We start from the raw sequence: 23,451 nt of genomic DNA, 5'->3' as shown, positions 1-23,451 counted from the left end.
CACTTAAGTAGGTTCCCCTCCCCATTCTCTCTTTAAGCATTATTTCAGCCTTCATAGCACTTATCACAATTGGTAACTATTTTGCATAATTACCTCTTTATTGGTTTTTGCCCGTTTCCCTAACAAGAATTTAAATTTCATCAGTGTAGCGATGGGGTCTCTACTTAGCATGGGTTAGGGACTATTTGAGCTTTACCCATATTCATTCATCTACTCACAATCACCTTGTGAGGGCCCCTTTGAGAGACAAGGACACTGAGATGCAGAGAGGGTAAGTGGCCTGGTCAAGGTCTCCTAAGCTATCATATGAGAGAGCCAGGATTCAAACCCAGGAATCAGTGGGGGCCCAAGAGTACAGCAGCATGTTTAACATTAAAGGCTTCCAACTCCAGGCCCCAAAGTGCTAACAAAAACACTGGATTTTTGTTTTTCTTTTCTTTTTTTTGAGACAGTCTCACTCTGTCACCCAGGCTGGAGTGCAGTGGCACCATCTCCACTCACTGCAAGCTCCACCTCCCAGGTTCAAGCGATTCTCCTGCCTCAGCCTCCCGAGTAGCTGGGATTACAGGTGCCTTGGCCTCCCAAAGTGCTGGGATTACAGGGATGAGCCACTGCACCCGGCCCAGCAAATACATATTCTTCCAACTCATGGATGAGAAACTGATGTCCACGCATGGTCTGAGACATGGTACTATGTAGCACGTAGGAGAATCGGAATTCCAGGCAGGTGATAGGGCATGATGGTTAGGAGGATAGGTTCAAATCTTCATTCTGCCATTTTTGGGCTGGGTGATCTTTGGAAAGGTACTTAATTTCTCTAGGTCTCAACTCATTTGTAAAATGGGGATAATAGTACCTACCTCATAAGGTTATTGTAATAGTTATAATAATTCACATAACCCAGCACCGTAGGAAGCTTTCAAAAAATGTTAGCCTGGTCAGGCACGGTGGCTCATGCCTGTAATCCCAGCACTTTGAGAGGCCAAGGTGGGAAGATCACGAGGTCAGGAGTTCAAGACCAGCCTGGCCAGCATGGTGAAACCCTGTCTCTACTAAAAATACAAAAAAATTAGTCGGGAATGGTGGTGTGCACCTGTAGCCCCAGCTACTCGGGAGGCTGAGGCAGGAGAATTGCTTGAACCTGGGAGGTGCAGGTTGCAGTGAACCGAGATCGTGCCACTGTACTCCAGCCAACAGAGTGAGACACCATCTCAAAAAAAAAAAAAAAAAAGGTATTTGCTGAGCGCATCTGTGTTCTCTGGGTGGAGAGCTGGAGGGCAGGTGTATGTAGACGAGTTCATTCTTAGCAGAGGTCACCAGGAAACCTTTTGCTCCTTCTGAACTATGTCCTGTCCTCTCCAAATGGTGTTCTTTTTGGGCCTCCCAGTTTAACATTGTCATTTTCCTGTGGAAATGCTGGGAAACACAATATGTGGAAATTAAACAACATACTCCTAAATAACTCATGGGTCAAAGAACAAAGAAGAAATCAAAAGAGAATCTGAAAATAATTTGAGAGGCAAAAAGTACTTTGAAAGAAGGAAAAATGAAGACACAACATACCAAAACTTAGGGGATATAACTGAAGCCTCCTGTGTACAGAATAGAGGGGACTTCAAAAAGTTCATGGAAAATTATTAAATTAAAAGATAAAAATGAAAAATATAAGCTTTATTTTTCAACATAAGCTCCATCAAGTCCAAGACACTTTTGTAAACAATGATACCAGCCATTTAATCTTTTCCTAAAGAATGCAGGGTCCTGGGAATGTAACCATGTCAAGGCAGTCTTTTTTTTTCTTTTGAAATGGAGTCTCACTCTGTCACCCAGGCTGGAGTGCAGTGGCATTATCTCAGCTCACTCCAACCTCCACCTTCTGTGTTTAAGCAGTTCTCCTGCTTCAGCCTCCCAAGTGACTGAGATTACAGGCATACACCACTATGCCTGGCTAATTTTTTTTTTTTTTTTTTTTTGTATTTTTAGTAGAGACAGGGTTCACCATGTCGACCCACCATGTTGACCAGGCTGGTCTCAAACTCCTGGCCTCAAGTGACCCGCCTGCCTCGGCCTCCCAAAGTGCTGGGATTATAGGCGTGAACCACTACACTCAGCCAGGGCAATCTTTTTTGCATTGTCATCTGAAGAAAAATGGATGCCCTATAAAGGATATTTTTAATTTTTATTTTTAGAGACAGAGTCTCACTCTGTTGCCAGGCTGGAGTGCAGTGGTGAGATCATAGCTCACTGCAACCTTGAACTTCTGGGCTCAAGCAGTCCTCCTGCCTCAGCCTCTCAAGTAGTTAAGAGTACGGGTGCATGCTGCCACACCCAGCTAATTTGTTAAATTTGTAGTAGAAATGAGGTCTCGCTATGTTGCTCAGGCTGGTCTCGAACTCCCGGCCTTAAGCAGTCCTTCCACCTCAGCGTCCCAAAGTGTTGGAATTACAGGTGTGAGACACCAGGCTTGGCTAAAGGCTTTTTAAGATTACAAAACAAAAAGAATTTCAGGGCTGGGCACGGTGGCTCACCCTGTAATCCCAGCACTTTGGGAGGCCAAGGCAGAAGTATTACTTGTGTCCAGGAGTTCAAGGCCAGCTTGGGCAACATAGAAAGACCCCTGCTGATCTCTTTGGGACATTGTCTCCATAAACTTTTTGTAAAGCATCAATGATTTCACTATTTTTCTACCCAAACTGTACATTTGATGTTAGTTCTTTTTTTTTTTTTTTTTTTTAGATGGAGTCTCGTTCTGTCCCAAGCAGGAATGTAGTGGCGTTATCTCAGCTCGCTACAACCTCCACCTCCCCGATTCAAGCAATTCTCCTGCCTCAGCCTCCCGAGTACCTGGGATTACAGGTGCGTGCCACCATGCCCTGCTAATTTTTGTATTTTTAGTAGAGACGGGGTTTCACCATGTTGGCCAGGCTGGTCTTGATCTCCTGACCTCAGGTGATCCGCCCACCTCAACCTCCCAAAGTGCTGGGATTACAGGTGTGAGCCACTAGTTGTTGCTTCAGTTTTATTAATAGAATTCATGTAGCTCTGATGGGGGCTGTTCTCAAACTGATGTCTTATCCTTCTTAGTGCCCCAAACTAGATCCTGTTCAGACATGCTATAACAAATTAGTATGAGTTTATTTTTGTGCACACATTTTGAATTATCTGTGTAGGTTTTTCATAATACACATTTTCCCTGAATTTTTTTGAAGAGCTCCTCATCTATTTGTGTGTTTAACTTACTTCTATCCTCTCTTTCACATGATTCACTTTTTTTTTTTTAATGTATTTAAGCAACACTTACTGAAGGCCAACTCTGGGCCAGACACTGTGCTGAGGTTTGGAGACATGGATGACCAGAGCACGGTCACAGTCCTCTAGGGATGCTAGGCAGATGGAGCCCATAAACTAATGATTACACCAATTAATTGGCTAAGGATTTGAACCAGGATTCTAGTCAGCAGGACCAGAGGAAAGATATTACCCTTTTGGCCTGTTACTGTCTCATTTTGTTTTTTATTGTATCTTCCTCCAGCTTTCCTTTCTCTCAAAGACTTTCTTTTCTGGCTATCTCATGTTTCCTTTTTTTCCTACTTTTTAATTATTTATACAGCCAATTCCAGGTGACCTCTTTTGTGAATTTTATACAATTAATGCTTGGTCCCCCAACTGCTGGAATCTGGATTTAATCCTCCACATCAGCCCCCCACTCCCCAGAATGATGAATGCGCAGGGAACAGGGATTAATTGTAACATTAGCCTAAGGAAAGCTGAATGAGGCAGTCATTAGTTCTTTACCACTCCCTATTTCTCTGCTTTCCACAAAATTTAAGATTTCTTCCCAACCCACATAGAAATGACTTTTAAAAAAAATTTTCTCAATTCTCTGCTCCATCTCTATAGGCACAAACATTACAAATAGGTGTCTGTGACTTCTTTCCTGCTGTCCCTGGAATTGTGGAATGTTGTTTTGAAATTCTTCTTTGGATTTTTGTATCCAGAGTTATATCCCCAATTCTTAGCATACTGCCTGACACATAATAGGTTTTTGATAAATATATGTGAAAATAAATGCAAAGTTAAAAGAGAGAAAAATATTAGTACATAATTTTTGCACGAACAGTGTTGCTATGTTTTTATTTAGAAGTTTATGCATCCGTTTGACCCCTAAATTATACGGTCCTCAAGAATAAGGGGACTAGTTTTTCTTCTTCTTTGTATTCTCTCCTGCCCTGTGCCTAAAATAATGCCTGGTAGGATACAAAACCATAATCTATATTTGTTGAATGAAGAATGAGTAAAGACTAGACAGCTGATATCTGTGATTGATGTGGATGAGGACTTATATTACTAATGTTGTCTTAACTATTTTCTGGAACAAAGTGTAAATAACTTGGGTAAATAAACTATAAATGGGATTAGAGGAAGGTCTTGGAGAAGAAACATCATGGGTGGCACTAACGCCGGGGGAGCCCCTGCTTAAGATGGCGGCACCTGCCACTGTTTCACTCCCCTGGAGATAGAACTCTGGAGACAGCTTTGCACGTGGAATGGGGGTACAAGAGTGTGAACATGTGGCTGTGGGATTTTGTTAATGTAGTAATTTCCTTCCAAACACTTGAAAAGGACTTTTCTAATTCTATTCTATTGCTGTTGCCTCTGTGCTGTCGCCTCATATCACATTTAAATTCTATGAGTTGTCTAGTTAATATGGACATGCATAACAAGTGGGCCCAGATCTTATTCTAAATGGAAGCCAGAGCCAGTGTCCAGACACTAGAAAAGCGTGATTACCCCAAGAGCAGAGTTGTGTTTTCTGAGAGGGCTTTGAGCAGTGTTTATGGAACTCCAGATGTAAATTTCTGCATTAGACAAGTAAAAAGATTTATGAAACACGTTTATCCTCTTTCTTGGAGAAAAAAAACCTTCTCTTTTGCGAAAAGACTTAGTGTTTGAGTACTTCTTGACCCTTAAGGGAAAGGAAGAAAATTATATCAGAAATCTATGCATGCTAAAATAATATTCATTCAAAAGGAGAAATGATTGATACTTTCCATATGTTCTTAGACTATTTCAATTTAAGTTAATTTTGCAGGAGTCATTAACCGTCTCCACAAAATTTGTTTGGATTTTCTCCGAATGCTGGCTTTGGCACACCTGCAGCCAGTGCATGTCTTTATGGTTAATCCGTAGGAATCAAAATTAATTTCAGTGAAACAGCTAAATTGTCCTCAAGAGTCCTTACTCATGTGTCTGGTTAGCATTCACCAGAGGCAGTAAACACAGCCTGACAAGGGTGATAGAAATGTTTCAAGGGACCTTTCCAAGTTTTCTTGCTATCTTTTTTTTTTTTTTAATTTGCAGGTGCAAAAATTCCATTTATAATTCTTTAATTCCAAGGGCAATGGGTATCTTGGGGTCTCAGATTCAGGACAAGTGGCCAGCTGGGATACAATATTCTGCTTGCAAGTCATGGCAGGTGCAGAAGGAGGGCAAGCCATTAAAAGTTTGGCCTGTTCTCCTTTTCTCTCTTTTTGTGCTTCCTTTTCCTCTTCTAGATGGGTGTACAATTACATGAGCTGAATTAGTTATCTCCCAAAGCTGTGCTGTTGTACATCCAGGAAAAGGACTTGATTACTCAACCCATGGTTCCAGGAGCCTTATTTGGGTTCTTTTGTGCAGCAGAAGAAAAAAGTGCTGAGTGCACCCTCTATTTGTTTTGCGATTTGCCTGCTGGGCACATTGCTTGCTATCACTCTGGTTTCAATAGATGTCTTTCCACGGAGGTTTTAGCGTGTCTATATTTAGAAAACAATAAAAGATGTATAAGATGGAAAAATTAGGGGAAAGCAGAAGTGCACTGAGGAGGAGAGAAAAGGGCAAGAGACAATCATGGATCCTTCTCATGACAGGAGCTGTCCCTAGCATCCAGGCTTGATTTCTTTCTTGCCTTGCCAAGTGTTCCACTGTGCAATGTGGAGTCATTAAGTGTGGAGATGAGGGGAGGAACAAGAGACAAGGAAAACATAGCTCCAATACTCTGTGGTGTCTTGGGAGTGAGTTTTGCCAAGGCGTGTACCAGACACAGTGTGAGAATCCAGGAAGGGAGAGACATGTCAGCTGTGAGAGGCATATCCATGCAGTTATGACGGCCACATGTGGTCTCCTTTGTTGGGCTTTGTCAGCATATGAGCTGCTGATGAGGATGACTTCTTTCCCAACCAGGAATGGTTTGTATGGCTTTTCTGCAAGCTATTGTTGGGAGCTTAGGTTTGGGGATTCCTGAGGTGGGTGTAACTAGAGCGGGCTCTGGTTTATCTTCACTCAGACTTTGATGCTTTGAAAAGATTAACAGGCAAAATACTCAGAGATTAAAAACAAACAAACAGATGGAAAAAGAAAGGAAGGATGGAGAAGTTGAAAGCAAGGAAGATATGACTTTGAGATGGTCTAGTCTCTTGACCTGTGTAGCTATAATGACTTCATTGCACATAATCTCAGATAGTAGGTTTATTTGATTGTGGGCTTGATATATGTTTGTTCAATTTTACATGATCTCCTTAATGCTGTGTGGAATATTGTGAACTTGTAGTTATTTATGTATGTATGTATATATCTACTTACTTATTTAACTGTACACCTAGCATGGAGACACAGCTAGTTGGGTACTTAACAAATAGATATATGAGTTGCCATAGCTACAAACTACTACTAACAGTAAGATGTTCATAGCCATTTCTTTTTTTTGAGATGGAGTTTTGCTCTTGTTGCCCAGGCTGGAGTGCAATGGCGCGATCTCGGCTCACTGCAACCTCTGCCTCCTAGGCGATTTTCCTGCCTCAGCCTCCTGAAGAGTTGAGAATACAGGTGCCCACCACCAAGTCCAGCTAATTTTTGTATTTTTAGTAGAGATGGGGTTTCGCCATGTTGGCCAGGCTGGTCTTGAACTCCTGACCTCAGGTGATCCACCCACCTCAGCCTCCGAAAGTGTTGGGATTATAGGCGTGAGCCACCACGCCCAGCCCCCATTTTTTTTGATATTAAAAATGCAATGAAAAAAGAGAAGAAAAGGTTTATTTGGCCAAAAAAATCATAATGACTTTAAGATGTATAATTTAACACCAATTTCTTCCTTCAAAAGTTAAAGGCCCATGACCATTTTAAGTGATATGATTAGGAAAAATACAATTGTGTGATGAAGTACCATTATCAGGTTTCAGCTGCCTGGTTAGACTTCACCGCAGGACTAGCCCTGTCTGAAAACATCAGATTCCAGTGTTGTGAATAAGAAAGTAGCCCCCATTAGTCCATCCTTCTATCGGGGGACGTAACTTTCCTCCAGCGTTGAATCGCTTTTCTAGGTGGAAAGTTTTGGATATAACTCCTTCTGACCTGTTCCTCTCCAGGCCAGACCCCTGAACTTTCCTGAGGAAAGGAAGCAGCCCACAACCTTTCTCTGCCTCATGGTCTCCATGCAGACTGGAAAAAAGAAAATAATACTGCCAGAAAACTTGAGTTCCGCTTCTGGCCCAGTCACTCGTGTGCAATGTAGAAAAATTAACTTCATTTCCCTGGACCTCAGGTCCTCATGAATGTAAAGAAGTGTGCTACTTGCTCTGATACTTCAAAAGACAGTTTATGGAGTAGCAAATGATGTCATGAAAAGAATGAAGGCTTTGGAGTCAGCCAGATCTGGTTCATTATTCAACAAATCTTTATTTAGCATCTACTATATGGCAGGTGCTATTCTTGGTGCCAGATGCTGCCTATGTGAAGCTCACATTTTAATATGTGGACCAATACTAGTTAGTCTGTGGCCTTGGGCAAATCATTTAGCCCCTCTAAGCTTGTTTTTTCCACCTATAAAATGGACATTATAATAACATTTCAAGATGCGTTGTCAGGATTAGATACAATGATATTCAAAGCACCTATTATACAGTAGAGGCTCAATGAATGGTATGTAAATAATACTATACAATATATGAGAAAACACTTTTTTCAATTGTACAATTCTATTCAGATATGCAAATTATTATTTTTTTCTCTGTACTGTGTGACTCTAAAGCCATAGACAATCACAAAATTACACTGCAGATTTAATAAATTTCCTTCTCTTTACTGCCTTAAAAGCAACTTCATTTATCAGAGAAATATTTTTTGAGTCTCTACTATGCAGGGATATGGAAATAAATGAGACTTCCCTGCCCTTACTTAGGATCATAACAGTAAATGTTTGGATTTCACCAGGGTCCTCACTTTTGGAGAGCTTATTCTTCCAGAGTTTATATTAGTTATTGACTGCTTAGAAAGAAATCAAGAAAGGAAAACAACTCTCTACTTGGCAAGTGGGTTAAGCTAAGGTGTTATTAGAGAGACCTAAAGCTCTGTATATAAGACCCCTGGCAATCTCACTCTACTCAAAATGAAACAGGAGAACACATCTTCCTATAGCTGCCTTAGAGGTAAAATTTCAATCTACCAACATCTTTTGCAACAGAAGAAAATCAATTAAGTTATTTACTATACCCCACCACGTGACCAATGTTGTTACACATGTTTCAGAAATATAAATGAAAATAAGGAGATATTCCTAGAGATCAGCAGGAGACATGACACCTGCCCTTGAGGTAGGAGGTAGAATGTGTTCATTTATTTACTCATTTATTTAGACATGAACAATCTGTTTAGTAGCCATGGCGTTTGAGGAATCACACTGAGTGCTGGGAACACTAAGTGGGAGAACCAATAAAGTGGAAGAACAGTTATTGAGCACCTATTGTGCACCAGGCACTGCCCATCATTTCACTTTCATCATCTCAATGCATTTCCATCAATCCTAAAATAATTTTTTTTAAAAAAAAGGTTGTATGCTTCGACCTAAAGGCGTTCATTGGGGTGTGACAGGTCAGAAAGCATCAATCCACAGCAAGAAGGAATGCCATGGAGGAAAAGGTCCCGAGCCAGTGAGCTCAGTAGAGGAGAGAATGGTTCACTGTCCCCAGAGGGTAGGAGCAAGCTTTGCAGAGGTTGTGGCATTCTAGTTTTTAAGCAGGAGCAACACAGGTGAAAGAGATCACTACGAGGTAGGCAGGGATACAGATGACAGAGAGATAGGGATTGACAGCACAGACTATTCGTGCTACAGGAGCTGGCCAAACCCCAAGGCTCTCAGAACACCAGGTTACCAGTTGTTTCCCAAGCATTCACCCAGAGTAGTTGCTCATCTGAGAAACTCTGTTTCCCTGAAATAATGACACTGGGATTCAGATTTCTAGCCCAATTCATGGTGCACTTGGGGCCTCACTTATAATTCATTCTTGGTTTTATGAAGAAAACAGTTTCCTTCTGCTCTGTGCTCTGTTTTAGAGTCAGGAGCTGATCTTTGCACTGATGCCATGCCAGATCTTTATTTGTTTTGTGCTGATAAGATTTAGGAGTGAGAAGTGGAAAACAAACTGATCCTCTCTATCTCCCACTACTGGGTTTTGATAGATAAAGTGATCCTCTTGAAGTTTTTCTTCTTTCATTTGGAAAGTGTCATAAGATACAGGTTAAGCTGGGCGCAGTGGCTCACACCTGTAATCCCAGCACTTTGGGAGGCTGAGGCCGGCATATCATGAGATCAAGAGATCCAGACCATCCTGGCCAACTTGGTGAAACCCTGTCTCTACTAAAAATACAAAAATTAGCTGGGCGTGATGGTGTGCGCCTGTAATCCTAGCTACTCAGGAGGCTGAGGCGGGAGAATCGCTGGAACCCGGGAGGTGGAGGTTGCAGTCAGTAAGCCGAGATCGCTCCACTGCACTCCAGCCTGGTGACAGTGCAAGACTCCATCTAAAAAACAAACAAACTATATATATATATAGGTTATATATATATATAGGTTATATATATAATATATATAGGTTATATATAATATATATAGGTTATATATATAATATATAGGTTATATATAATATATAGGTTATATATATTATATATATAGGTTAAGCACTAAGGTACGGTGTCAAGCTGGGAATGATGGCTTACGCTTGTAATCCCAGAACTTTGTGAAGCCAAGGGGAGGGTGGATCACCTGAGGTCAGGAGTTTGAAACCATCCTGGCCAACATGGTGAAACCCCATCTCTACTAAAAATACAAAAATTAGCAGGGTGTGGTGTCGTACACCTGTAGTCCCAGCTACCCAGGAGGCTGAGGCAGAAGAATCGCTTAACCATGGGAGGCAGAGGTTGCACTGAGCCAAGATTGTGCCACTGCACTCCACCCTGGGCAACAGAGTGAGACGCCATCTCAAAAAAAAAAAAAAAAAAGTGTGGCACCAGATTGATATAAGTTCAAATCCCAGATCTACTTCTTATTAGTTGGGTGATCTTGAGTATTGACTTTTCACCCAAATTTGGACCCAAATTCTGAGAGGTGAGATACAACTATAAATGTGGAGTGCACCAAGGAAAAATTTAGAGAGCTCTTCTTTACCCCTCTGTTGTTTGAATAAACTGGTATAACTCAGTGATCCCGTCTACCGCATCAAGGCCATGGAGAAAGAAAAAAGCAACCACAGGCTAGCTCTCTAACTGGTTTGCTCTTCACTGCCTAATTCAGCAAGCTAATTTACCGGATCCACAAGGAAATTTTTGAGAGTTTTTTTGCCATAAATATGGTATACAGGCTCCACTTTATCTTGGAGGTCTGCGATTATGTTCAGAAAACAGCTTTTATTGGAAAGCTAAACTTGTGAATAGGTAGGAGGCTAGAACTTTCAACTTACAATAATAATAATAGCAATAATAATAACTTTGGGAGGCATTTACTATATGCTAGGCACGATTTTAAGCACTTTATTATGAATTGATTCATTTAATCTTATAGTCATCCTATGAAATAGGTACTATCATTATCTCTATTTTAAGATCAGGAAATTAGGCCAGGCACGATGGCTCATGTCTGTAATCTCAACACTTTGGGAAGCCAAAGTGGAAGGATCCCTTGAGACCAGGAGATTGAGACCAGCCTGGGCAAAAAAGTGAGACCCTGTCTCTACAAAAAATTTTAAAAATTAGCCAGGCGTGGTGGCATGTGCCTATAGTCCCAGCTGCTCGGGAGGCTGAGGCAGAAGGATTGCTTGAGCCTGGGAGGTCAAGGCTTACAGTGAGCCATGATAATGCCACTGCACTCTAGCCTAGGCAACAGAGCAAGACTGTCTTAAAAAAAAGAAAAAGAAAATTGAGCCACAGAGAGGGACAGTGGCTTGCTGACTTGTCGGAGCCAGGATTTTTACCTACGCTGTCTGCTTTAGAGCCTGTGTCATGAACCTCTCTCCAGTTCTATAAGCCAACTTCTTTTAAAATAATTATAATAATAACATTTTGTGTTCTAATTATAAAACTAAGTCATGGTAGGAATTTTTGAAAATAGAGAAAGGGGTAAAGAAACTGAAATTATTTATATTTTTATTACCCAGGGATAACATTTATTAACATTTGGGTCTATTTCCTTTTGGAAATTAAATTGCATATATAATTCTCTTTTCAAATAGCATGACACCATATATGACTTTTTAAATTTAATGTTACAATTTGAGCATTTTCCCATGTTATTAAATATTTTTGTAAACCGTAGATTTTAATGGCTGCAAATATTCCAATTATCTGGCGGTCCCATAATTTACTTTAAAAATCACATAATATTGGGTCATTCGGTTGTTTCCAGTGTTCTTGAGAAATGTTGGTTGTATTTCTGTGTTGGCTTCCAGAGGATGCCGTAGCCTGGTATTTTCAAGAGCTGCCCGGGCTGTTCGAAGAGTGGCTAATTTTCTACTGAAGGGACTGTGCCCGAATCCCTGTCCCCCAAGTAAGAACACCCTAAGCCACTGAAGACAGGTGAGAATTTTGAAAAGTCTCTTGAGTATCTGAATTCTCAGTGAGGGTCCAGAATCTTATTCAATTTTTTTTTAACTTGTATTATTTCCCCCAGTTTAGTAAGTAAAACTTATCTTCTGTAATAAAAAATAAAAAAATAAAAAATAAAAAAGTAGTACATGAAAATGAACAAACAAGAAAAATAAAATTACTCTAAAATCACACCACAGCTTGTCAAGTATTTATCTTTGCACACTACACACTATCTTATTACCTGTTGTTTTACTCAGTGACATAATATGCACATTTTCCTATTAATAAATGTAGGTCATCATACCAGATGGTAGCTGATCTCTGCCCAACTGCTCTCCCACCCTCAGGCCTGATCCCTACAGGCAATTGCTTTTCACTGATTTATGATTGCATGAATATAAAGCGTGGTTCCTCCTTCTCCATTGTGCCACACTTACCAGAGACTAGTTCTTGTACTTTCCAAACTCAAAGCAGCTGTCCTGCCATCAAGGAGTTGGCCTTCTACTGGAGAAGTATATTATTGAAAAAAATAAATAAATACAATAAATCTGTTAAAAAGTGACCCAAAGTGGTGTTTTTCATAAGGGGGAGTAAGGAAATGTGGGAATAAGGAAATATCCAGACCACTTTACAAACCCAAACCCTTTTTCCTATTTATGACACAGCCTATGGTGTTGAGTTTTTCTTGTGTTTCTCTACCTTGAGCTGGTAGAGAAAGGACCTATCGAGTTAGCTACGCCCATCTATGATCCCCCGGTTAAATTTCTGCCTCTGACTTTTAAGGAGACACTTTTACCTCATCTTCTTCCTAATTTTCCCAAAAAGGAGAGTCCTATCCAAGTTGAGTCAGAAGCTAAGTCTAAACTTATTTTAAATGACTGTGTTTGAAATTAGTAAAGACAGGACTCTGAGCCCCTCCAGTCTGCCCAGACAGACTTTTTTTGTTTTTGTTTTTGAGATGGAGTCTCACCCTGTTGCCCAGGCTGGAGTGCAGTGGCACCATCACGGCTCACTGCAGCCTTGACCTCCCTGGGCTCAGGTGTCCTTCCACCTCAGCCTCCTGAGTAGCTGGGATTACGGGCGTGCGCCAGCACACCTGGCTTCTTGTTTTGTATTTTTTACAGACAGGGTTTCACCGTGTTTCCCAGTCTGGTCTCAAACTCCTGGGCTTAAGGCATCAGCCCGCCTCGGCCTCCCAAAGTGCTAACATTACAGGTGTGAGCCACCACACTCAGCTCAGACAGACTAAAGGGATCTTTATACTATAAAGGGATCTTATACCCGGATGAACTGTGTGCTTAGATATTACTATACTAAGACCACAAGTGGTAAAAATCAGATAAAGCAGTAGTCATCTTAGTTTGTGATCAAATTAATGCAGAAAAAGTAAAAAATGGTTCGACGTTATAAGCTCTCTGAGGAAATAGGCAGTTTCAGTTAACACTGCTGCGGCAATCCCTATCTCACAGCTTCAGCTTAATCCCATAGCAACACTCAGAACTCATTTATATTATAATTACGGTTGACCCTCAAACAATGCAAGGGTTAGGGGCACTGCCCTCCCCCTTCATCTTGTACAATAGAAAATTCTCCTGTAGCTTTTGACTTCCCCCAAGCTGAACTAACTTAACTACTAATAGCCTCTATTGACCAGAAGCCTTACTGATAACCTAAACAATTGATTAACACATACTTTATATATGTATTATACACTGTATTTCTATAATACAGTAAAATAAAAGACAATGTTAAGAAAATCATAAAGAAGAGAACATACATTGTCAGTACTGTACTGTATTTATCCATACCAGAAGTTCACACCATCCATTTACAAGATATATCATCTGTCTGAAATGGTGGCAACTGCAGTGTCTGACTGCAAACGGTGGTACATATCAAGCCATTCAACTTTTTCTTTTAATGTCATGACTTTTCTCTTCTTCTTGGGAGCACTTCCAGAATCACTAGTGGCACTTTGTATGGGTCCCATGATGTTATTCAAGGTTTATGGTATTGTACTAAACACGATGAAAAATAGCGAGAACCAGGGGAGATCACTTTTTACTGCAATATGCAATTTACTCAAGAGACAACTGCTCATAAGGAGATTAGGGTCATGTGGTGTTTTAAGCAGATACTCCCAATACTTGAGCTCACAATAGCAACAGGAGGTGGCAATGAAATATTAGAGTAGTACAGTATGTACTGCTGTTAATTTTATGCAGCTATGATTTAATACTGCATTCTTATATTTGCTTACATTTTACTCGACTTCAAATGGTGCCATGTATGGTCTATGTTTGTGTGCGTAAGTTTTGATAAATTTTAACTTTTTATAATAGATTTGTGTATCTTTTATGGTAGTAAATGATAAAGGCTTAGTATCTACATGTATTTTATGCATTCATGATATGACTTTTTCTTAATTGTTTTAATATTTCTAGATATGCATGCAGTTCATCTGTTTTTTCAAATTGTCTCAAATCTCCAAAAATGTTTTCAATATATTTATTTTTAGAAATCTCTGTATGTGGAGTCACACAGTCTAAACTCATGTGTTTCAAGGGTCAACTGTACTTATTATAGTCCCATAATATCTTATTATTTTTGCTTTAAATGGTCAATTATACTTTAAAGAGGTTTTTCTAAATAACAAAAGAGTCTTTTATTACTACTCAAATAGGTACCACTTCTGATTCTCTTCTTTCCTTTGTATAAATCTAGATTTCCATCTGATATCATTTTCCTTCTGCCTCAAGGACTTCCTTTAACATTTCTTATAGTACAGATTTGCTGGTGAAAAGCTTTTAGCTTTTATATGTCTGAAGAAGTCTTTATAAGGTTTTCACTGGGTATAAAATTCTACGTTGACAATTTTTTTTCTGTCAGTACTTTAAAGATGTTGCTTCACTTTCTTCTGGTTTGCATTGTTTCTGACAAGAAGTCTTTCTACTTTCATTCTTATCTTGTTTATTCCATACATAATAAACCTTTTTTTTTTTCCTGGCTGCTTTTAAGGTTTTTCTCGTTATCTCTGGCTTTGGACCATTTGTCATGTGCCGTGGTATAGTTTTCTTCTTGTGTCTTATGCCTGGGTTTGTTGAGCTTCTTGGATCTCTGGGTTTAGAATTTTCATCAAAATTGGACAATTTTCAGACATTATTTCTTCAAAAAAATTTTTGTTCTCGTATTTCTTTCCTGTCTGTTAATGGATTACATTCATACGTTGAAACTAACCCCTTTCAATCTGCTTTTGAAGATGGGGCCTTTAAAGGGGTAATTAAGGTTAAAGTTCTAAGGGTGGGGCCCTAATCCAGTATGACTGGTGTCCATATAAGAAGAGGAAGAGATAACAGGGAGGCACACATAAAGAAAAGGCCATCAGACGAGACAGCAAGAAGGTGGCTGTCCACTGGCCAAAGAGAGAGGCCTCAGGAGAAACAGAACCTGTCAGCACTTTGATCTTAGACTTACAGCCTCCAGGAACGTGAGAAAATACATTTTTATTTAAGCTACCCAGTCTGTGGTATTTTGTTATGGCAGCCCTAGCAAATTAATATACTCTCTCTCAGGACTTCAATTACATATATATTAGGTTACTTGAAGTTATTCCACTGCTTATTGAAACTGGTTTTTTTTCTTTAGTCTTTTTTTCTCCGTATGTTTCATTGTGAACTTTTTTTTTTTAGTTTCCTTCAAGAAAATATTTATTGCACATTATTAGTGATTATGTTTTATAGCAAAATTAAATATATATGCTTTTCACAAACACAAAATGGGAAGCAAGGCATCTATCAAATTTCAATGTTGAACCAAATCCTGGTTTTCAGAATTCAGCAGCCAGTCATGGTTCTGCACCAAGGCCTGCAGTCCGTGATTTCCAGTTGTTGAGGATCTTTTCAGTAATTGGAACAAAATCTTCTTTATATGTGACAGTTGTTTCCACATAAAACCCTTTTGGGGGTTCAGATAGTTCACTGGGTACTCCACTTGTTGAGCCATCCTTTTGCTGTACTTCAATACCTGATGGCTTTGCCATTTTCTAGCCAAAGCAAAGCACTGAGCCCACCAGAGACCAGGTGCCGATCCCACAGACCACCAACATTCGCCGGTACCAGGCCATGAACTGGTTTTGATACTTGGGTATGCTGGCGAGGGCCTCGATTCTCGCAGGCCCACTGTGGAGGCGGCTCATTGTGAAATTTCTATTGCTGTGTCTTCAAAATCCATAAGTTTTTCTTCTGCGTGGTTTAATCTGCCATTATTCCCACCCAACGTATTTTCATCTCAGATGTATTTTTATCTCTAAAAGTTTGGTTTGGGTATCTAAATTTTTTTTAAAAATTTTGTGAGTACATAGTAGGTATATATATTTATGGGATATATGAAATATTTTAGTACAGACAGGCAATGCATAATACTTACTTCAGGGTAAATGGGGTATTTATGACCTAAAGCACTTATCCTTTGTGTTACAAATAATTCAATTATATTCTTTTAGTTATTTTTAAATGTACAATAAATTATTGTTGACTGTAATCACCCTGTTGTGCTATCAAATACTAGATCTTATTCATTCTAACTATATTTTTGTACCCATTAACCACGCCCACACTCCACCCCACCCCCAACTACCATTCCCAGCCTCTGTTAACCATCCTTCTACTCTCTATCTCAATGAGTTCAATTGTTTAATTTTTAGTTTCCACAAATCAGTGAGACTATCTGAAGTTTGTCTTTCTGTACCTGGATTATTTCACTTAACATAATGATCTCCAGTTCCATCCATGAAAATGACAGGATCTCATTCTCTATTCACGGCTGTATAGTACTTTATTGTGATATGTTCCACATTTTCATTGTCCATTTGTCTGTTAATGGACACTTAGGTTGCTGAGGGAATCTAAATATTTTATTAATGCATTTTATATTTTAGAACAGTTCTAGATTTACAAAAAACTGAGAAGAGGCAGGGCACAGTGGCTCAGCCTGTAATCCCAGAACTTTGGGAGGCCGAGGTGGATGGATCACCTGAGATCGGGAGTTCGAGACCAGCCTGACCAACATAGAGAAAACCCATCTCTACTAAAAATACAGAATTAGCCAGGTGTGATGGCACATGCCTATAGTCCCAGCTATTCAGGAGGCTAAGGCAGGAGAATCGCTTGAACTCAGGAGGTGGAGATGGTAGTGAGCCGAGATCATGCCATTGCACTCCAGCCTGGGCAACAAGAGTGAAACTCCATCTAAAAAAACAAAAACAAAACGAAACAAAAAACTGAGAAGATAGTTGTTATGAACTGACTCATGTCCTCTCAAAATTTATATGTTGAGGCCCTAGCTTCCAAAGTGACTGTATTTGGAGACAGGGCTTTTAGGGAGGTAATTAAGGTTAAATGAGGTCAGAAGGATGAGGCCCTAATCCAATAAGACTGATGTCCTTATTTTTAAAAAGGGAAAAGACATCCCTCTGACACTCTCCTTCTCTACAAGTGTAGAGAAGAGGCCATGTGATGACACAGTGAGAGGTAGCTGCCTACAAGCCAGGAGGAGAGTCCTCAACAGAAACCAGCCCTGATAACTCCTTGATCTTGGACTTCTTGCCTCCAGAACTTAAAGAAAATAAATTTTTGTTGTTTAAGCCACCCAGACTGTGATGGTTTTTGTGGCAGTCTGAGCTGATTAATACAGAGCACAGGCTGGGCATGGTGGCTCACACCTGTAATCCCAGCACTTTGAGAGGCTGAGGTAGGAGGATCACTTGAGGCCAGGAGTTTGAGAACAGCATGGGAAACATAGGGAGATCCCATCTCTACAAAAAGTAAAAATAAATGAGCCAGACATGATGGCACATGCCTGTGGTCCCAACTACTCAGGAGGCTTGAGCTCAGGAGGTCCAGGCTGCCGTGAGCTGTGATCACGCCACTGTACTCTAGCTGGGCAACAGCAAGACCCTGTCTCAAAATAAATAAATAAATAAATACAGTGTACAAATATATCTGTTCAAGCCATGCTTTCAATTCTTTGGGGCATATACCAGAAGTAGAATTGCCAGTAGTTCTATATTTAATTTTTGGAGTAACTGCCATACTGTTTTACATGTGATTAATTATTAGTAATAATAAAACAAGGCAACGGTATGTTGTTTAAAAAAATCATAAAACTAGAATTTTAGTCATGCCTTTGCTACCAGCTCACTTCACTATGTGACCCTGACAAAATATTAAATCTCTTGGGGCCTCAGTGTCCTCATCTGATATAAGAGTTGTGCTGAATGATTTCATGGTCACGTCAGTGCCAAAGTTTCTTGGCTCTATGATTCTAGGTGCTAGGATACCTGGTATCCCGAGTTGTGCATACTTGACAATACTACTGCTTTTTAAGTTGCTTGCTATTAAGGGCTGAGACAGGGTAAGGTCCCTAGTGGACTGAATTGAGTGTGGTGATCTCCAGAATGGCCAAAGGCAAAAGGCATTTTTGTCCCAATTGAAGATTGGGACAATAAGGGTAATGCTAGTCATCAAAACTAAGGGTCAGGAGCAAGGGCTTTGTGTAGGAGCCAGGGACACCAGGAAGAGGTCAGGCTAGAGGTTGCCTAGCTAGACTGCAAAGCTGAGTGGTGACTGGCTTCCTTAGGCTGGTCATAGGTGGTGCTGGACCCCAGAGTTCTGTTAGACTTCTCTGTGTCTCAGCCTCCCTTGCTGTAAAACAGTGCTATTAATTGCTGTTTTTCTACCAGTTAGGCTAGAGATAAATGGAAACACAAACTTTGAAAAGAACTAGACCTTAATTTTTTCTCTCAAATAAAGAAACTAAATGTGAAATTTATTTAAGTTGGAGTAAAAATAAAAATTGGTGAATTTGAGTAAGAGTATATGGGAGTTCTTTGCACTATTCTTGCAACTTTTCTGTAAGTTTAAAATTACATAATTGGATTAATGTGGACATAAAGACGGGAACAACAGACACTGGAGACTCCAAAAGGAGAAAGGGAGAGAGGGCGGGCAAGGCTGAAAACCTTCCTGTTGGGGGCTATGTTCACTATCTGGGTAATGGGACCAACAGAAAGAAGCCCAAACCCCAGCCCCATATGACATACTCTTGTAACAAACCTACACATGGGCCCCCCGAATCTAAAATAAAAATGAAAATTTAAAGGTAAAATTACATCAAAACTATAAGTTACCAAGTAAAAGAGGAAAAACTTATTTAAGAAGGAGAGTGAGGCCAGGTGCAGTGGCTCACACCCTATCATCCCAACATTTTGAGAGGCCTAGGCAGGAGGATCACTTGAGCCCAGGAATTAGAGACCAGCCTGAGCCCAGGAGTTAGAGACCAGCCTGGGCAACGTAGTGAGACCTTGTCTCTACTAAAAATTTAAAAAAAAATTAGCTGAGCATGTGTCACACACCTATAGTCCCAGTTACTCAGGAGCTGAGGCAGGAGAATAGCTTGAACCCAGGAGTTCGAGGCTGCAGTGAGCTGTAATTGTGCAACTGCACTCTAGCCTGGGTGACAGAATGAGACCCTGTCTCAAAAAAATAAAAAAGAAGAGAAAAGAAATTTACCCACAGCTTCTTTAGAGTTGATTTTGGCCCAGCATGGTGGTATGTGTCTGTAGTCTCAGCTACTCTGGAGGCTGAGGCAGGAGGATCATTTGAGCCCAGAAGTCTGAGGCTGTAGTGTATTATGGTCATAACTGTGAATAATCCCACTGCAGGCCAGCCTGGGCAACGTAGGGAGATCCATCTCTAAAAACAAACAAACAAAAAAGGATTGATTTTGTATGCATAGATGAACAGCTTCCAAGGCAAAACATCCAAATCATCTTATTAAAATGTCTTTCGACATTGATCCTAGAAGTACATCCAAATACCAATGTATTCATATTAACAACTCTAATTTGTCATTAGAAATTCAAGCAGCCACACTTCCAGATTTATCAGCTGATGATAAACCCTTGCATTGTACACTTAAATATTGTGAATTTTATTATGTCAATTATAATCAATAATTTTTTTAAAAAAGAAAACTATAAAAATAAGTCATTCCTTTTTATTGCCCCAATATGTTTATCCCAGTGGACATCTGGTGTTAGGATCACAGTAACTGCCATTGGTAATAAATAATAAACAGCATCAATTGATAAATGCTGAACATGGGACACTTAGAATGACCTAAATTCCTACCTTCTCTCTTTTGTCAGTATAAATTAAAAATAAGAGAGAGCAGGTGGTTAACATAATGGAATTTGCTTCACCAGGAGGCTGCTATGGTGAATTATTTGATCTGAAATAAAAAGGTGATAACGATGGGGATCATTTGAGATCAGATGTATCAACTCTCCTTTGTATTCTAGAGCAAATATTAGAGGGTTGAATGATTCTCAAGCTGTAGATATTTCTCAGGTCTATTTTTAAGCTCAAACTGGCTCTTTCCCAGAAAGAAGAGAAACAAAAATCTACTGGCAGTAAAGCCTTTACCTTTTTTCATTGAATTTTCTGAGGGGATTAAAAAAAAATCTTCTGAAAATCCAGGACAGATGGAGCATTATGAAGAACACTGCAAAACAGAATACTTTCAGAGAGTACTTAGAAGAAAATAAAATGTTCAAAAAGACCTTGTCTTCAAAAAAAAAAAAAAATCGGTTGACTAAAGACAAAGTATCTGATGTAGTATTTGCCTTTCTTTGAAGGAACTGGAAACAATAAAAGCCAGTCACATTAAATTGTTCTCAAACTCGGTGTATTAGGCACCAGTCCAAAGGATTTCCACCTGAAAAGTTGGTAGAATTCCTTTTAGCAATAAAATAGTTGAATGATTTGGGTAATGTTGGAGAGAATTGATAAAAATGTGCTCATTAACATTCATTCTCTCTTTTTCCTAACTCTGAAACTATTTCTTAGATATCAGAAAAGTTAAATTTAATACAGTGGAAATTCTCCAAGGGGAAAGGAATAGCAGAAAAAATCCAGATGTGGCAGCCCTGTTGTGTGCTCACAGAGGTTGCACAATCTCCACTTGTAGATGGGTGAACAGGTATTAGAATCAGTTACCTGGCTCTTTGTAACATGTACAGAATGTGAGGTGGCCTATGCCAGGCTGGAGGGAGAGTGGGAAGGGCTCTGACACTACTTCCCAGTTCACCATGACTCATTGCTACCAAACCATTGGGAATGAGCCAGTATAAGGGAACATGTTACAGCAGCCAGTGAAATAGACCAAAAAACTGTCAGTCCCAGGAAAGTACTGGAGAGAAGAATTGCAAGTGTGGCAGCGAATCTTTGCCAAACAGATACAGTTGATTTTTTTTTTTTCTTAAAAAGTCACACTTGACAAATCCTTCCGAAGTTTCAAGGGGAAAAGACATAAACTTCCATTTTGCTATCAATAAAGGTAGCAGGATATAACGGGCTTAAATACCATCTTAAGAATAAAACATAGAGGCAACATGGCAAGCTATAGCAAGAAAAGAAAAGAAAAAAAAAACAATGAAGAAAAAGAAGTGCAGTGAAAAACAACAAAAGCAAAATCTTCCTTGAAGGGAAACTGGGAGCATATTTCCTTGGCTGAAGATCCAGTGTGAATAAAAGGGGAAAAAAATAACATCTTGATAAGGCCAAATGAAATGGTAAACCAACCTTTAGTATTAACGAGATTGTCAAGAGATCTTTAGATGGGTGATTTGGAGTGCTGGCATTTTGACACCTGAGGCTGTTTACCAAGCTTAAAGAAATTGGCAAAATCTCAAAATGCTTTCAAAATCACTTCATTGTGATTCTCTTTAGATCAGCAAAAATCAAATAGATGCCTATAGCTCATAGATGAGGGGGTACTAAAAAGCATGAGTGTGGTATTGTAACAAATCCGAAGTGTTTGTAAACCATTGTCTGTGTCTTTGAATGTTTGGAATTGCAGGATGATTGCAGAAAGGATGACCTAAAAGTGGATGGTCAGGCCTGGCTGCAAATGGATGTCTGAAAGAAAACGGGGATCCTAGGTAACCCATCACAGCCCTCTATGCACTTCAGAAACCAGCATGGTTTGATTATGTCATTGCCTCTAAGTGAATGCAGGTGACATTGTTTTGATCATTTGATGAACATTCCTCCTCCAGGGACAGTGTGATCCAAGATGCCAGGTCCGTTTCAGGGCCTGAATCAGATGTCCAGAATCTCAAAAAGACTGGGAATTAGACCTGAGTTCTCAAGGGGGAGGACTTCTTAAGGGAAATTTTTTTTCTTGGCTAAAGAAGCACTCAGGAGGAAATGTCTCTTGCTGCCATTGAATGACTAGATCGATCTATCTATCTATCTATCTATCTATTGTTATATTCAAAAAATATTTTCTCAGCATCTACTATGTGCCAGGGATTATGGTAGGTGTTGGGGATAAGATTAGTTAATAAGATCCTCATGGAGTTTACATTCTAATGAGAGTTCCAAATAAACAAGTACACAGATAAATATTATACTTACAGATTCTGAAGAGTTCTGAAGAAGAAAAAACGGGGTGATGAAGAGTGCATGGAAAGGGGACTAAATTGAATGAAGGTCCCTTTAGTCAGAGTGGTCAAGTCATGGAGAGCCAAGTCTTGAGTGAGAAAAAGCTAGAACTATAGATGGAAAACAGTGACAAGGAAGGAAAGAGTATTTCAGTTAAAGGGAACAGCAAGCACAAAGCCTATGAAGTAGAAAAGAAGAGGCATGCTCTAATGTGGTTGACTCAAGGGAAGAGTGATAGTAGATGAGGTTGCAGGGACAAGAAATTAGGATTTTATTCTGAGTGCACTGGGAAATCATTAGTGGCTTTTAAGCCACAGAATAAGGTTAGACATATTTTATTATTTTTTTGTTTTTATTTTTACTTTTTTTTTTTTGAGATGGAGTCTCACTCTGTTGCCCAGTATGGAGTGCAGTGGTGCCATCTCAGCTCACTGCAAGCCCCACCTCCCAGGTTCACGCCATTTTGCTGCCTCAGCCTCCCTAGTAGCTGGGACTACAAGCGCCCGCCACCGTGCCCGGCTAATTTTTTGTATTTTTAGTAGAGATGGGGTTTCACCGTATTGGCCAGGATGGTCTTGAACTCCTGACCTCATGATCCGCCCGCCTCAGCCTCCCAAAGTGTTGGGATTACAGGTGTGAGCCTCCGCTCCCGGCTAGACATATTTTAGTAAGATCATTTTGACTGTTACATAAAAAATGTATTGGAGGAGGACAAATATGGAAGCAGTAAGACCAATTAGTTGGTACCAGGTGATGGTGACTTGTGCTATTTATCCCACTAATATGGTTTGGATCTGTGTTCCCACCCAAATCTTGTGTTGAATTGTAATCCCCAGGGTTGGAGGTGGGGCCTTGTGGGAGGTGATTGGATCATGGGGGTGGTCCTTCATGAATGGTTTAGCACCATATCCTGGCGCTGCTCTCCTGACAGTGAGTGAGTTCTCGTGAGTTCTACTTGTTTAAAATTGTGTGGCACCTTATCCTCCCCTGCCCCACCCCTGGCACTTCATCCTGCTCTGGCCATGTGAAGCTCTTCACTGGCCTTTTGCCTTCT

The 23,451-nt window shown here is 40.0% G+C and overlaps 1 protein-coding gene and 1 pseudogene across 6 annotated transcripts in view; one reads left to right on the top strand and one right to left on the bottom strand.

The window, feature by feature from the left end:
• METTL8 (methyltransferase 8, tRNA N3-cytidine) overlaps nucleotides 1-23,451 on the top strand; it is a 180,016-nt gene that overhangs the window by 131,940 nt on the left and 24,625 nt on the right. Inside the window, exons 15-16 of one of the 6 annotated variants that reach the window (XR_012094218.1) lie at nucleotides 2,737-2,856; nucleotides 11,754-12,343. The gene's annotated coding sequence lies outside the window, so the exon portion shown is untranslated. Of the gene's footprint in view, nucleotides 1-2,736; nucleotides 2,857-11,753; nucleotides 12,344-23,451 lie in introns of those variants that run through there. The other 5 variants (XR_012094217.1, XR_012094220.1, XR_012094222.1 and 2 more) reach the window with 5 other exon arrangements.
• Nucleotides 15,737-16,248, bottom strand: LOC119625163 (small integral membrane protein 26-like; annotated as a pseudogene).

This window comes from Chlorocebus sabaeus, chromosome 10 (assembly GCF_047675955.1).
Source record: "Chlorocebus sabaeus isolate Y175 chromosome 10, mChlSab1.0.hap1, whole genome shotgun sequence".
Taxonomy (NCBI): Eukaryota; Metazoa; Chordata; class Mammalia; order Primates; family Cercopithecidae; genus Chlorocebus; species Chlorocebus sabaeus.
This window is presented reverse-complemented; position numbering and strand designations above follow the sequence as displayed.